General features: G+C 41.9%; 1 protein-coding gene across 8 annotated transcripts in view; it reads left to right on the top strand.

Moving 5' to 3' along the window:
• Nucleotides 1-13,448, top strand: part of LOC100551480 (A-type potassium channel modulatory protein KCNIP1) — a 371,266-nt gene that overhangs the window by 309,152 nt on the left and 48,666 nt on the right. Inside the window, exon 1 of one of the 8 annotated variants that reach the window (XM_085236513.1) lies at nucleotides 5,615-5,761. The exons of 6 other annotated variants lie outside the window; for them this stretch is intronic. The gene's annotated coding sequence lies outside the window, so the exon portion shown is untranslated. Of the gene's footprint in view, nucleotides 1-5,614; nucleotides 5,762-7,286; nucleotides 7,409-13,448 lie in introns of those variants that run through there. One more of the 8 variants, XM_085236514.1, reaches the window with a different exon arrangement.

The following is a 13,448-nucleotide window of genomic DNA, read 5'->3' as shown; positions in this document are numbered from 1 at the left end:
ACCTGGTAGATGGTACAGAGAAGAGATTCACATATTGGTTGGGGGACAGGGAAGGAAGAAGTGGGGATTCAGATGGGTGTGCTGGTTTGTTTTCCTTGCAATTAGGAAGGAGCAGAGGCTGCTCATGCAGGCTGTCATCTGTGGCAAGGAGCAGGCAGGAGAAGAGGTGGAAGATTTTGAACTTTTTCAATAAGGGCTGCATCCAAATGTAGTCACCAAAGCATCTTCCCTGTGTTGTGGAACAGATTGCTTAGTGACAGCAGATATGTGAGTCTCATGGGGGGTGCTGCAGAGCAGAACTAGCTGTGGCTGGGGATGCAGCACACGTGTTGCTGTGCCGCCTTTTGAGAGGGGTGGAAGACCTTTAATCCCCAGAGTTCACACGCAGTTGCATTCTTCCATGGAAGTATGAGAGTTCCTTTAATTGTAACCTGTCTCTGTGCGCAACCTTGTTCAGAAAGCAGAATGAAGCTTACTCTGTTTATAACAATGGATGGAAACAGTTTTAAATCTCAATTCTCCTGTTGCTAGAAGTATCCATACGTTCAAATAATTTAAACTCCTATTTCAGTGTTGTCAAGTCTGTGTGTAAATTAACCATATACTTCAAGAAAATCAATAATACAGTTCTGCTTGAAACAAAGCATGGTTTCTCTTCAACTAAGCCTATTCATTACTAGTATATTCTGATTCAGCAATTCTTTAATTTGCAATCAGCCTGCTTGGTGACACATTTATTTCCATTCTGCGGGAGCCAATAGCTTAGCAGTCTGATACTGTGGTGCAGGATTTTATCCTAATCCTTTTGTTCTAGGATATGCTGGCTGTTTGCTTCTGTCCCACAGCATGTCTTTTGGTCAGGAGGGAGGAAGACTGGAAATGAAAGTTAATCCCTGACCATCAGTGCAGGATGGCCCTGGTTGTGCCCTGGGGGAAGCACAGGGTACCTTCCATTTGAACAAGTGGAGCTAAGAGCATTTCACACCATGCATTTCAGAATCTGTTCTGAAGATTGTTAGAGACTGTGTTCCTTTTTAAAATTATTCATAATATCACCCTGACCTCTAAAACATGAGGGTTAATTCATTGACCAGGGAGGTTGCTTACTGTGCTGTGTTGAGGACAAAGTTGGGTAGTATCCATGCCATGTTGCCCTTCTTGCTAACTTCTCCTTCTGTTGTGTAAGTGATAAAGATTTGCAGAAGGAGCGTTATGTTCAGGTCTGAGACTTGCAGAAACAAACTGCAAGTTGCTGTTTGGACAGTTGGGGACTGCAGCTGTGGCTGTTAGATCCTGTAGCATCAGGTGTAGATCAGCTTTGAGGTGAAGACTTAGAATTTGAGCAATCTCTTTTCTGTCTTCAGAGTTTCGTTATGGTTTCTGAGAACAAAGCAGCTAGAATTCATATTAAATCAGTACTTTGCATTTCTTGTTTTTATATCTTCATGCCTGGATATAATTGCATCTTGGATTATCTGTTTTTTTGTTGTTGTTGTTTTTTTTGTGGCAGACTGAAGTCTTCTTCCATTTGGTGAAGGCTTCAGTGAAAGTTCTGCATAGTATTAGTTAAGATTGGTTCGTGAGTAATGTTTTGTGTTCTTAAGTGGTGTCAGAATCTGTTTGAGCTGCTTGGGGACATGGGTGACTTGTTGAACATTGCCTGTGAGTTGTGTGGGAAAACTGAGAGTGGAATATTTAATATAGAGATATTTAGTTCTTTCTCGTTTTGTCTCATTTCTTTTTCCCCTCAGCAAAGATAGAACTGAACCCTTTCAATCCAATCCAATTAAGAAATCCAATTAGCACTACAATATGCAGGGCACTATTATCATGTTGACTTTTAATCATGCTGCTCTGTATGCATTTCTATTTGAAACCCTGACTGTTACAGAATAATTAACTGGAACATGCTAAAGCAGAACACTTTGAGGTTTTAAAAAAAGTAACAATAATAACAAAAATAGAAAAAATCTTTTAAATGGTGTGTATTTATTAGTTGGTTATGTGATATATTAAGGATAAAATGGCTATCCAGATCACAAGTATGAGCTTAATATTGAAACTCACTGCCTTCTGCAAGGAAATGCATGGGGACTAATAGGAGTTGCTGAAGGAGACTGGGCTCAGCCTCCCTCTTCTATGAGCTGACCATAGTTTTCAGCTCTCTCTGAAGATTTGTGTAATTGCATTTCATGGCTGTGTCTTAGTTATGAAATGTTTTCTTTTTAATTAAAGCATCAGCCCTCTAGTAAATACCACTTTAATTTGGATTGTAGTTAAGCAAAGAACTAATGCTATGCACTATTTAGCACTTACAGGACACCAAGTGAATAATAAAAGAGCTGTACAAACAAGCTGTCACATCTCGTTGGTATGGTTTCACCTCCCACAGCTTGCTCCTACATATAGGTTTTATCCATGGTGCAGTTATCGTGGCCATAAGGTCTGTTAACCCTGCTGTGATAAAAACAGCTAAGACGTTCTGTCTAAAGTCTTCCTATAGAATAGGAATTGCAAAGAACTATAACAACTATAATGCATTTGGAAATATGGGACAGGAAACATCTTCAAATGTGGATGTGGTTGCCTTGCCAAAATCAGCAAGCACGAGGGAGGAAAGCAGCTTTCTGCTGTGCTGCATCTGCAGTGCTATCCTATTAATGTACTGCTGTTTTTGCCAGGCCTAACGAGGAGGGAACTAGCTTACAGCAGTTAGTGTAGTAAATAACATGAAGCGTTTCTTTTAGGTTCGTGGTCTTATTGGCCAGAATTGGGCTGGCACATGTTTGTTCTGGCTTTGAGTCTGTCAACAGAAGCAAGAGGATGCAAAGCAACACAACTTGCTTTCCCTGCCTGAACTGCTTGGGTTTAGCCACAAAGTATTAGCTCTTCCTTTTAAGCTCATGCCTCTTGTGGATGTAACTATCTATATGTGGAGTGATGGGTGAGAAAACGTTGCTCTGCCAAGTTTGTTTGCTCTTAATTACTGAGTTTGTTAGACTTCTTAAAAAAAATAATTCTGTTGTCTTTCCATTGAAGTGGAACCTTCCTAATGCAAAATTCTCCTCCAGGCTTTGGTTATAGATAATATAAATCTGGTAGAGGCTTTCTAAAGAGCTAACTGAAACACTACTAGTATCTTCTGAAAGCATTTTCTGTAATATAATCATACTGTGTGACCTTTCTGCAGTTTTCAGTTTGATTCAGTTAGTAACTCTCTACAAGGATATTTAATTAGGTCTTAAGGTCTTTGATGTCATTTACCAAATCTTAAAGCCAAAGCACCTAGATAAATTCAGTACAAACAGAAAACAAATTGTGCTTCTTAAATTGTGAATTATGAAAGCATATTTGAGAGATTTACATTAGCTTTGGCCTTCAAACGGAACAGGGAGAATTGATAAATATACAGTTGACTCCAACTTATGCTGAATGATTAACGTACTATTCCCATACCAGTGAATCAAACTCTCTTAAGTATAGTATATTAACAGCCTCCATGATCTTCTAAAGTATTTATGAGCCTAAATAATGAGTGGGATTATGCCAGATAAGTTGGCAACTGAAGTCAGCAGAAGGTTTGTTGTTGACTCCAGCGGGTCAACAAACTGCTCTGAGCAACCTGCTGCAGTTAGCCCTGCTCTGAGTTGTGCATTCCAGCTTCATCTACTGTGATTCTGTGCAACCAGAACCATCAAGTCTCAGTATGAGAAGATGGAGGAAACTGCAAAGTGAGGCATTTAGTAGAATAGAATTTGGGGCTTTTAAAGTGAATGCCACGTTTGCCATGGAATAAGTCAGGCTTTCCTGGCTTATTCTGTTGAAATGATTTAAGGATCATTCCAGCGTGGGATGAACAAGAGCTTACTATAGTTATTGCTGGCTGGGGAGTCCTCTCTCTGCTCCTGCAACTGGGTGTAATACACGGTCTTGCTGATAATGACAACAGGGGTTATGCATGGAAATAGCCGGGCCCAGACTTGCTAGATATTTCAGCTGGACCCTTTTCAAAGTCTTAGCGGTGTCAGTTACAACAGCATGGCAAGTTACTGCTTGGACATAAATACTGTAAGGTTGGACTAAAAAGTTGAAAAAAAATACTGTATGAAAATAATCTGCTTAGCTTGAAGGTAAGATTGTTATAGCTGCTGTCCAGAAAGCATGCTGTAACCCAGGGACAGGCTGATGACTCTCTCTGAAAGGACAGGCAAATCAGCCTTGCGATTGAGTTGCTGCACTTTTTGGGCTCGTGAAAGAGTTGTGTCCTTCAAGGATCACCTGGAGCCCAAGCATCTTGGAGGGGTTTCCTTCTCAGTACTCTCATGTAATAAAGCCTATGCACACAGAACATTCTGAAGTAGCTGCTAGCAAGTGCAGCACCTCAAAGTTTCCTTTCCCAGCTAACACTATAATTATAACTGCAGTTGTTAATGAGATACAGAATTTCAAATGCATATCAAATTTTTCAATCCAAATTCAATCACATTCAGTTACTCTTCAGCATTCCCTGCTTGCTTGTATGGCTGTGCAGTTTTTTCCACCTGTGACAAGTCTGTTAACCCGCTTTTGTGCCCTATCTGGGATCCAGTCTTCCCATCCTGATATGGCATTGGTTTTTTCCCTTCTGCTCAAACAGGACAGGAGCAAGTCTTGATCTGCATGTTAGAGATTTCAGACAATGCGTTGCACTGCAGAATTGTAGCATCTTGTTTAAGAAATGGTGTCAGCTTTGTGCTTCCGTGTCCAACAAGGATTCTTGCCCCATGTTGTCTCCCCAGACAGGATGAGTTTTCTGTCTGAGATATGTACAAGCCCAGGTTACTGTCTGAAAGCATTATGGGATGCTTGTCCTACACTGGTGATGGGCTGAGCCCATTGCCTGGTATACGGACAGCAGCCCAGCTTGCTGTGGAAATGTTTATCTGTATTTCATCACAATTCCTTTTTCATGAGATTGTCTTCTGCACAAACTTATACAAGAAAATGTGAATAGTCTTTTCTGTCACTTCTAATGCTGCCCGACTGTGTCCTAGTAATTTGTAGAAGTGTGATAGAAATTGAAAAATGGTGAGTAATATCATATAATGAATTGATGCAAGTCTGTTCCTGGTTCTGAATGTCAGATCGGTTAAAGGTGATACTGGGTCTCCCAGATGTGAATTTAACACCAGGTACAGAACTTCCCAACCAAATATGTGGCAATAGATCCATCTGAGGCACATGTAATGTCCAGTCCCTACTGGGGTCAGTTGTCACAGAGAGCCAGGTTCTGCAGACCTCGGGATCCTGGCTTTCAATTCTGCCTGTGTAACTCCTGGGATTGCAGAAATCAAGGGCAGGGATCATCGTTGGTGCTGAATCCTGCCTCTGTGGGCAGAAGCTGTTTTGCACTGGGGGTTCTTCCAATAGCTCTCAATGGAGTCTTTGGGCCCCAGTTGGAAATTGATACCGACTCCCATGCACACAGTGGGGAACTGTAAGAATAAAATTGTCCTTAAAGGTGATGCTGGTGTTCTGCCAGAGGAATGAGGGAAAGGGCTGTCAATATGTTGGTAACGGTCTGCATTGCAGTTGGCCCATGTGGAGGAGGGCTTTGTGCAGCTCCTGCTTGGTACTCATCTAGAAAAGCTTGCAATTAAATGTTTTGTCATTTGGGTTCACATTTAGCCTGGCCTTACTTCCTCTCATGGGCTGGAAGAGTTGCATGTGATGCAGTACCCATCTGCACATGAAATTGGACAGGATTGGGGTAACTGAACAGGTAAGCAACCTAGTTTCCTCACAGGCTATGCAGTATTTCCTAAGCACTGTGTTGATTTTTGTTTTGAAGACTCTCCAGCCCCCTCTCCATCATGTCATGGGCAAAGTAGTCCTTCAGGGAATAATTAGAAAACAAGGGCTTATGTGACAAGAACGTATGATGTGAAATGCATGGTACTTCTGTGTTCAGTTAATTAGGAACTTGAGATGTCTCATTACTGATAAAGCTTCAGGTTTCTGTTCTCTGAACCCAACAATTTTCCAATCAGACATGATTACTGAGAAAAGCTCTTTGGCTGGATCCATTAAGTTCCCTCTCATTCTTCCCCCCCTCTCCCTTTTCCTTGTGTCTTGGCCTGAGTTCAGTGAAAGATATGGCAAACCTCCAATAGTCACCTATATGGAGACATTTAATAGCTTCCTAATATATCTGAGTGAAGGCTATTAAATCTGTTATGCTGGACTTTAAGCTTACAGCTATTTCCTTCTCCTCCTACACTTTAAAATGCTCTGTGCAAAAGGAGAAATATTGATCTCCAAATAAATACACATTAGTTAATTGTGCATTTATATTGATGCTGGAATGCTGCTTACAGTTACAGATTGCCTTGCTCTCTGTCAGTTAAACTGTTGCTTTCCCCTGTCCAGTGTGAAATTGTGTGTTTCCACTTACTTACTGGAGCTTGTCATTGTCACTTCATAGTTAGCACTCTTGTTTATTTGCATTTTTATGCTCTTGATTCCAACTTGGACTCTGGAATGATTTTCCTAGTTTTAAGAGTTGGTATAAAGCTAACTTTATTTTCTTAGGCTGTTATGGAAAGAGGTGAGGAATGATCCGGAATGAGAAATGCAGGCACAGCTGTACTTGCAGACAGTGGCTACAAATGACTTTAGGAAAGTGGTCCTGGATAATCCTGAGAACCAAGATGCAGAGGATTTTCTGGTTTATATATTGTGCCAGCAGGATTTAGTTGGTAATATCCAAGTGTCCTATGAATTTCAGAAACTTTTCAAGTCCTTTATTGTTGTAGCAGCACAAAATATTGTTGGAAGGGGACTTAAATTATCTTTGCACACCCACAGTTGCATAACTGGTGTAAGGCAGGGGCCTGGTGAGGTGGGCTTAAAATTCCTATGCCTTTGGTAGTATTTAGTGTGTTTTTAAAATAGCAGTTGAAATGTATGCATTTAATTCTACAGTGTGCTGCTTAAGCTGCAGTTTTAGTAGTGCTGGAAGCTACAGGACTGTGGAATGGGTTGCTCTTAAAACCCAGGCTGGTGGAGGGGACCTGGCCTGTGTGAGTAGGTCTGACTTCCTTTAAGAAACTGTGCACCAATAGATAGTAAAATCATAACTTAATCTTTTAAAGGTATGTCTTTCTTGAGGGTAACCTCAATTAAGTACATGCAAGTTCAGGAATGACAGCAACAAAATTGCCTCGCTGTCCCAAAGGCAACTTACTCAGTTTTGTGTTGCTCAACCTCTGTACTGAATGGATGTGATCAGTGTCGCAGCAGAAAATGATTTCATCCCAATGTGTTCCGGGAGTTTGGGGGACAGGAAATTCTGCATCCACATAAACCAAGGGACCAGGTTTTAGACCTTACAAATATAATCTAACTTCACCTTTTCAGCAATGTTATAGTAAGTCAATTTGTGTGTGTGTTCTGTCCCCATCTGTTTTTTATTAAGTGAGAGTATTTGAGAGAGCCAACATAATGCTTAACAGGAGTTTTCAGTTTGCCAAGCTTTCTCCAAATCTGCCATCTTAGAGCCCAGATGCAAAACTGCTCTGGTACCGTTAATAGGAAGAACTACAGCTTCCTTAAATGGGAACTTAAAGCTTAGAAAACTGACCCACTGCAAGTGGGAGGTGTGGAATCCTTGTCAGCTTGTGCTCATGCACACACCTTGTGCTGTCCAAACAGGTCCCTTGTGTTTCCCACCCTACACATCACTGCTGCCTGCTGGTTCCAATCCCTCCCAGCTCTCACTGCTGCTTCTGGGAAGAGAAGAAAGCAACCAATGCATGCAGACATGTCTAGAAGAGTTTGCAGTGAAGTTTCTTTTCTAATAATCCCCCTTTATTCTGCTGAAGTGACTGTTGTCTCAGTTGCCCTCTAAAACAGGGTGATCTTGCTGTCTGGGTGATGCATTAGTACAATTCCTGGCACCAGCTTGCTTGTACTTAAAGCTGAAGGAATTACTATTGGTAATCTGCTTTAGTGTATTATACCAGAGTTTGCTGCAGAAGAGTCTTCTGAAGAAAAAATCAGGTTTTCAAATTCTCTTTATTTCACTGGAACAAGTAACTTCCCAATGAAGCTAAAACCTTCTATTGTTCAGAGAAGGATCTGTGGGCTTTGCATTAGCTCGACAAATGAAATATTCCACCATGAGATGCACATGTAATGCTGCTTCCTCCTTTAGTGCTGATTCCCCTTCAAACAATCTCTCCAGTCTTACAGCTTCTGTGATGCTTTGGTTTTTCGTTTTTGTTATATTTGTTCCATGTAATTGTATGGTTGTTTTCCCTTCTGAAGTCAGAATGACTTCAGGTATTTGCCTGAGTGGAAGCCGAGGACTCCAGGCAATGCTCTATAAGCCATGGTGAGCCCTGGGATGCCTGCCTGTGAGCTGTGGGTAACCAACATCTTTGCTCAACTGAATTTCAAGTGGAATTGTGAAGTTACTGCTCAAAACGAGGCCCTGCTGGGAGGGCTTTAGTGAGTAGGTCATTCAAAGCAGAATCAGTGAACGCAACAGTAAAGCTGAGCCTGACCAGCTTTGCTTAAGGGGCTCAGGTAGGACAGTGGGAGGAAGGCAGTGTTCCAAACAGAACTGCTTTTGCACTTAGGGAGCATGACCTCTGCTCCTCCTGGCTCCCCCTCTGGGCTCAGGGTGCTTCTCTTGCTTTCTCAATTTCCATATTAGAATTTACTTTGTAAGTATTCTAAAACTCTAGGACTGTAGGTGAAAGGCCTATAATGGCTGTGACAATTATATCCTGGTTGACATTTAGCTAAGGGAAATTTAAATCTAAAGCATTTACTGATGGTTTTTCTTCTATTCCTGATAGTGCATTTCTAGGGACCTGCAGACACTGCCTCGTTCTTTCACCATTTGCTAAAGTTTTATACGCTGTATTTAAAGCGCATTTAAGCAGCAGCTAAAAAAAATGTATAGCCTAAAACTGGAAAATATCTCCACAGACTTAATGTGGAGAGGAGGTTTTCAGAATTTATTTCCATTTCTTTATAGCTGGGAAATGGGGACCTTTGTCATTTCTGCTCAAGAAATAATCTGGAAGAATACCAAATTGCAGTGTGCATTTGCAGTATGGCCAGTGAAGGCTTTCTGCCAACAGAAGTACAGACAGACTTTGTGGCTTGATTATAAGCAGAAATGAAATCAAAATGAGCATTTCATATTTTTTCCTTCTCTTAAATCCTAAGGAGGCAGAGAGCTTGAGCTGATAACTCAGAAAGCATTTGCTGTGAAAGGGAGTTCTTTCCACCAGTCACTTTAAGGCAGAGGTGATTTGCTGCTCTCCTTAGGCTTCATGAAAACCTCAGGCTTTATATCAGAGCTTGGATCTGAGCATACTCAAACAAGGGTATGTCCTGAAGCCTTATGTACCTGTTCCTTTTCTCTGCTGATTTTTGTTAAGCGCTGAACATAGGTAGGATCCTGGAGAAGCTTTGTAAGACTCCTCCAGGTGCTGCACCCTAGATACCCAAGTGGGGATACCCTGTGCAGAAGCTGCACCACCAAGTGTTACTTTGACCTGGCCAATCTCACTGGTAGTTCAATATATGTTCAAATCACTGCTTAAATTCCTCTATATCCTGTGTCATGGTGGCTGGCTCTGGGCAAACTTGCCAAATGCTGAATTCCTTCAGCCTCCTGCGGAGCAGGGATGGCTGCACAATGTGCACTGGCTTCAGAGTGAGCTTGGAGACTATGTAGCAGTTGAGCCCAGTGTCTCTTGCTGGGTCTCACTTTTCCTACCTTCTCTGCAGTTAAAGTTAGGAAGAAAACAGACGCCAGGAGAAATGAATGTAATGAAGACAAGCAACTTCCTAATGAATTAGTTTCAAGGTAATTAATTGGCTAATTGCATAGGTTTCTTAATTCCTGGTTACTGGAACTGCCTTTCCTCAATGGCATCTTTTGTACCTGATTGTACCTGATTTCTTTATTATGGGAAGTATGGAGTTTCATCCACTTTAAAGTCCCAGCAAACCCATATTGCAACATGCTCAGCAGCAACGTCTTGTTGAGCACTGTATTGCTTAAAGGGACCTCTGAAATGGGTTGATCTGCAAAGGTCCTTCTTCCCAACCTGCTGATTAAACAGTGGGATGTACAGACCTTCAGAGCTATACCAAGGAGACCGAGGTGTAAGGGAGCTCATCTTTTATTCCCAAGTGACTTTCTGAAAGACAGGTGCCCTTGGCCAACCTTCCTTGCTGACTTCCTCACAAGTTCTGAGATGCTGAAATCTGTGTAAGGGGGTTAAGCTTCTGTGACGCAGTTGCTTTCTTGAACTGAGCTGATAACAGTAGCTATTAAGTGGCTTCAGTTTGTTGTATCATGGTCTTTTGCATAGACATCTTGTTTGCCAAGGTATTACCTTTCTAGTCCTGCTTCAGGACTCTTAAGTGCCTGCACAGCACAATGTTTAGCATGTTTATTTTGTAAGAGTCCTCTGAGACCATGCCATAAGCCCACTTGCAAAAGGGGAAGCTCGGGATGAGTGCACACCTCCTGTCTGGGCCCTAAAACATACTTGGGGTGTTCTGGTTTCTGTGACTTGGATGTGGTTTTGCTTCTCTCCAGCTGAACTACAAGGCTTCCTGGATCTAAAGCTGACATCCATCTCTTCTGTCTCTTTGTGACTCACAGCTGGCTGGTAGGAACAAGCAAAAGCAGGCGCTGACTGCTTATTAGTGGTTAATGGGGTGGAGTGACAGACAAGTGACAGCCCAGCAATAACTGAGGAGTACCAGGAGGGCAGACTCTCATAACAGCATTTCAGGCAGGCAATCTTTGAACATCAAGAAGAAAATGTCCATTCCATTAACAAAGCAGTGCTGACACATTTACCCCAGAGAAAAATAAAGGGGACAGAAATATGGCTTTATTCTCAAAGGTCTATTAGTACAAGTAAGTGTATTCAGGCAGCATATGAAGGTGCAGAAGGACTGTGTGTGCCTCCCTGCCCAGGTCGTGTTGATGGTTCTGCTGTTCCTGCAGCCAGCCGCCACCAAACTGTGTTGAGCCTTCATGACTGTTTGCTTTTGATACAAAGCATGAAGAGTTTATCCTGTTCCTCTGCTGTGGGGCTGTATGTGTGGGTGTCTGCATCCTTTCCTTTCTCCCCACTGAGGGAGAGGTATTAAAGAAATAGCTCCTGTTAAGGCTCAAACTCAGCTCTGAGAATTCATTACAATGCAAGTTGGAATCTTTCACCTCTGTATAGCGTGGCTTTCCTTTCAAGTAAAGCCCTTGTTTAAGTTTTGTCAGTTCCACGTTTTCTGGCACATTTAATTGATTGTCTGTGCTTTGGAATGGTAGCAAAGAGACCAAAAACAAAGCCTAAAATGACGTGCAGTTAAATCCAATTGAGTGTCTGTGCAGTTACCATCACCATAAACAAGTAACAACTGCAGTCCTCAGCTGATGCTGAGTTTTAGGCTGCTGTATGGCATTTCCCAGTCTGCACTGCCTAATGCCCCCTCTAAGCACAATTACTGCATAAACTGAAATGAATGTTTTGAATAAATACACTAACTACGTGTTCTCTTTCTGGAATTATAACAGTGAAAATTTCAATCCTGAATTTAGATTTGGGACAGTGCACTGAGATGATGTTTGTTCTTTCTTAGCAGACTCTCCAGGCACTATTCTGGTGTTCAGAAAGATGTATATGTTTCCCACTGGAAGCAGTTTGTGCTCAGGCCTGGATAAACCTAAATATTAATGCTTGCTGATGCTTGGATGTCTGTGAGCTTATATCCTAACAGCTCCAGACTGCCTACTTGACATTCAGGAGAAGTATGTAGGGAGACGTATTTCTGTGCATGTTAGCACAAAAGATGGTAGCTCTGCAATGTGTGCAGCACACGAGATGCTAGAAAATTCTGTGATCTGTTCAGATCAATTCAGCAGAATACATGACAATTTTCTCATATACTGTATGAAATCAAGCAGGTAGGCTGAGTCTAGAGCAAATGGTGTGCCCTGGCCATTGAAGGGGCCAACCCTCCCATAGGTGTGTACCAGGCTCAGCACTGCTGGCCTAACGGAGCTCCAAAAAAGAGCTGCTCAGATGGTGAAGGGTCTGGAGAACAAGACGTGTGCAGAGTGGCTGAGGACCCTTGGTTGGTTCAATGTTCCTTCTTGTAAGAAGGCCGTGCAAGTAAAATGGCAAAACAAAGCAAGCCTACATTCTGTTCCAGTAGAGTCAGAGGCTGTGCCCAGTCAGAGGCCTACCTTTTTCACAACTGAATGTTATTTAAAAACAAGCAAAAAAAAAAAAACTGGAATGGAGGGTAGAAAAAAGAGGGATGTATTCTCAGCCTGGACAATCCCGGTTTCTTCAAGCACATTAATCCTTGAGTTACTCAAATGGTTGGATCTCCATCACTAAAGAGCTCTACATCTCTTGCAAGAAGCCCAGCCTTGCAGAGTGATTTTATCTGCTGGAAGTTGTCCTTCTGCTTTCCTTTGTATAGCAAATGTTTTTCCTTCTTGCTTCATTGCTAACTGAAAGAGGGTACTGCTCAGTATTTCCTCACTGGAGAAGAAACAGTTGGGTGCTCTGTTTTTACCATCTCTGGAAGTGCCTGAATAGTGATATATCTCTGCAATTTATATCAATAGTTAACTTCTTATGTTGTAACTGAGGAATTAGTCATGTCAAAACAGTTTTATTGTAGTGCGTGGTTTGACAGTGATTGACAAATGAGTTAACTACAGTTAGTTACTGTGAATGTAAAACAGCAAAGGATAGAACAAGCTCTAGCCAAGCGTTTTTAATGCACTTAAGTGTTTTGTATTTTAGATGAACTGAACTACATCTCCAATACCTACAGACATAATTTGGCATCGGTGCTTTGTTTTGGGTTTTGTCTTGCTGAAAGAGTTCAGAACTGCTCAAGTCCTGGCAGCTGAAACACCCTTTCATTTAATATAAGTGCATTATTTTCTGGGCCTGAGCTGAGATGTGTTTGAGCAGCAGTGAAGCATCCACTGATTTATTCAAATGGATATTTAGTTCAATAATAGTAATTAAACATTGTATTTTTTTTCCACAAGGGTGTACCTTGCAATTAACAAGCTGCAGTTTAATTATACTGAGGGGGAAGGAGGGATAGAAAAGTAGTGTAGTCTAGCATATCCCTTTCCTTTAAATAGAGTATGGTCCATTCAGCAAGCTGATAGGAATATTTAAGTAGACACAGATCTGTGAGAACATCAAATCATTACTCTGGACCACCATAAACATATCTGCTTAACTGAGCTATGTGGTAGGGTCACTGGAGGCACCGGGAGAGCTGCAGAGCTGTGTGATGCTGCGCATCCTGGCCCTGCTCTGGATTTGCCCACTGCTGTCAGCAGCCTGGGAAATGAGCTACTGACACTATAGTCATAAATCTCCTTCAGTTTGCCTTTGTCC

This window comes from Meleagris gallopavo, chromosome 15, assembly GCF_905368555.1.
Source record: "Meleagris gallopavo chromosome 15, MGAL_WU_HG_1.1, whole genome shotgun sequence".
In the NCBI taxonomy this organism is placed as follows: Eukaryota; Metazoa; Chordata; class Aves; order Galliformes; family Phasianidae; genus Meleagris; species Meleagris gallopavo.
The sequence above is the reverse complement of the archived record's forward strand: the minus strand, read 5'-3'. Positions and strand labels throughout refer to the sequence as shown.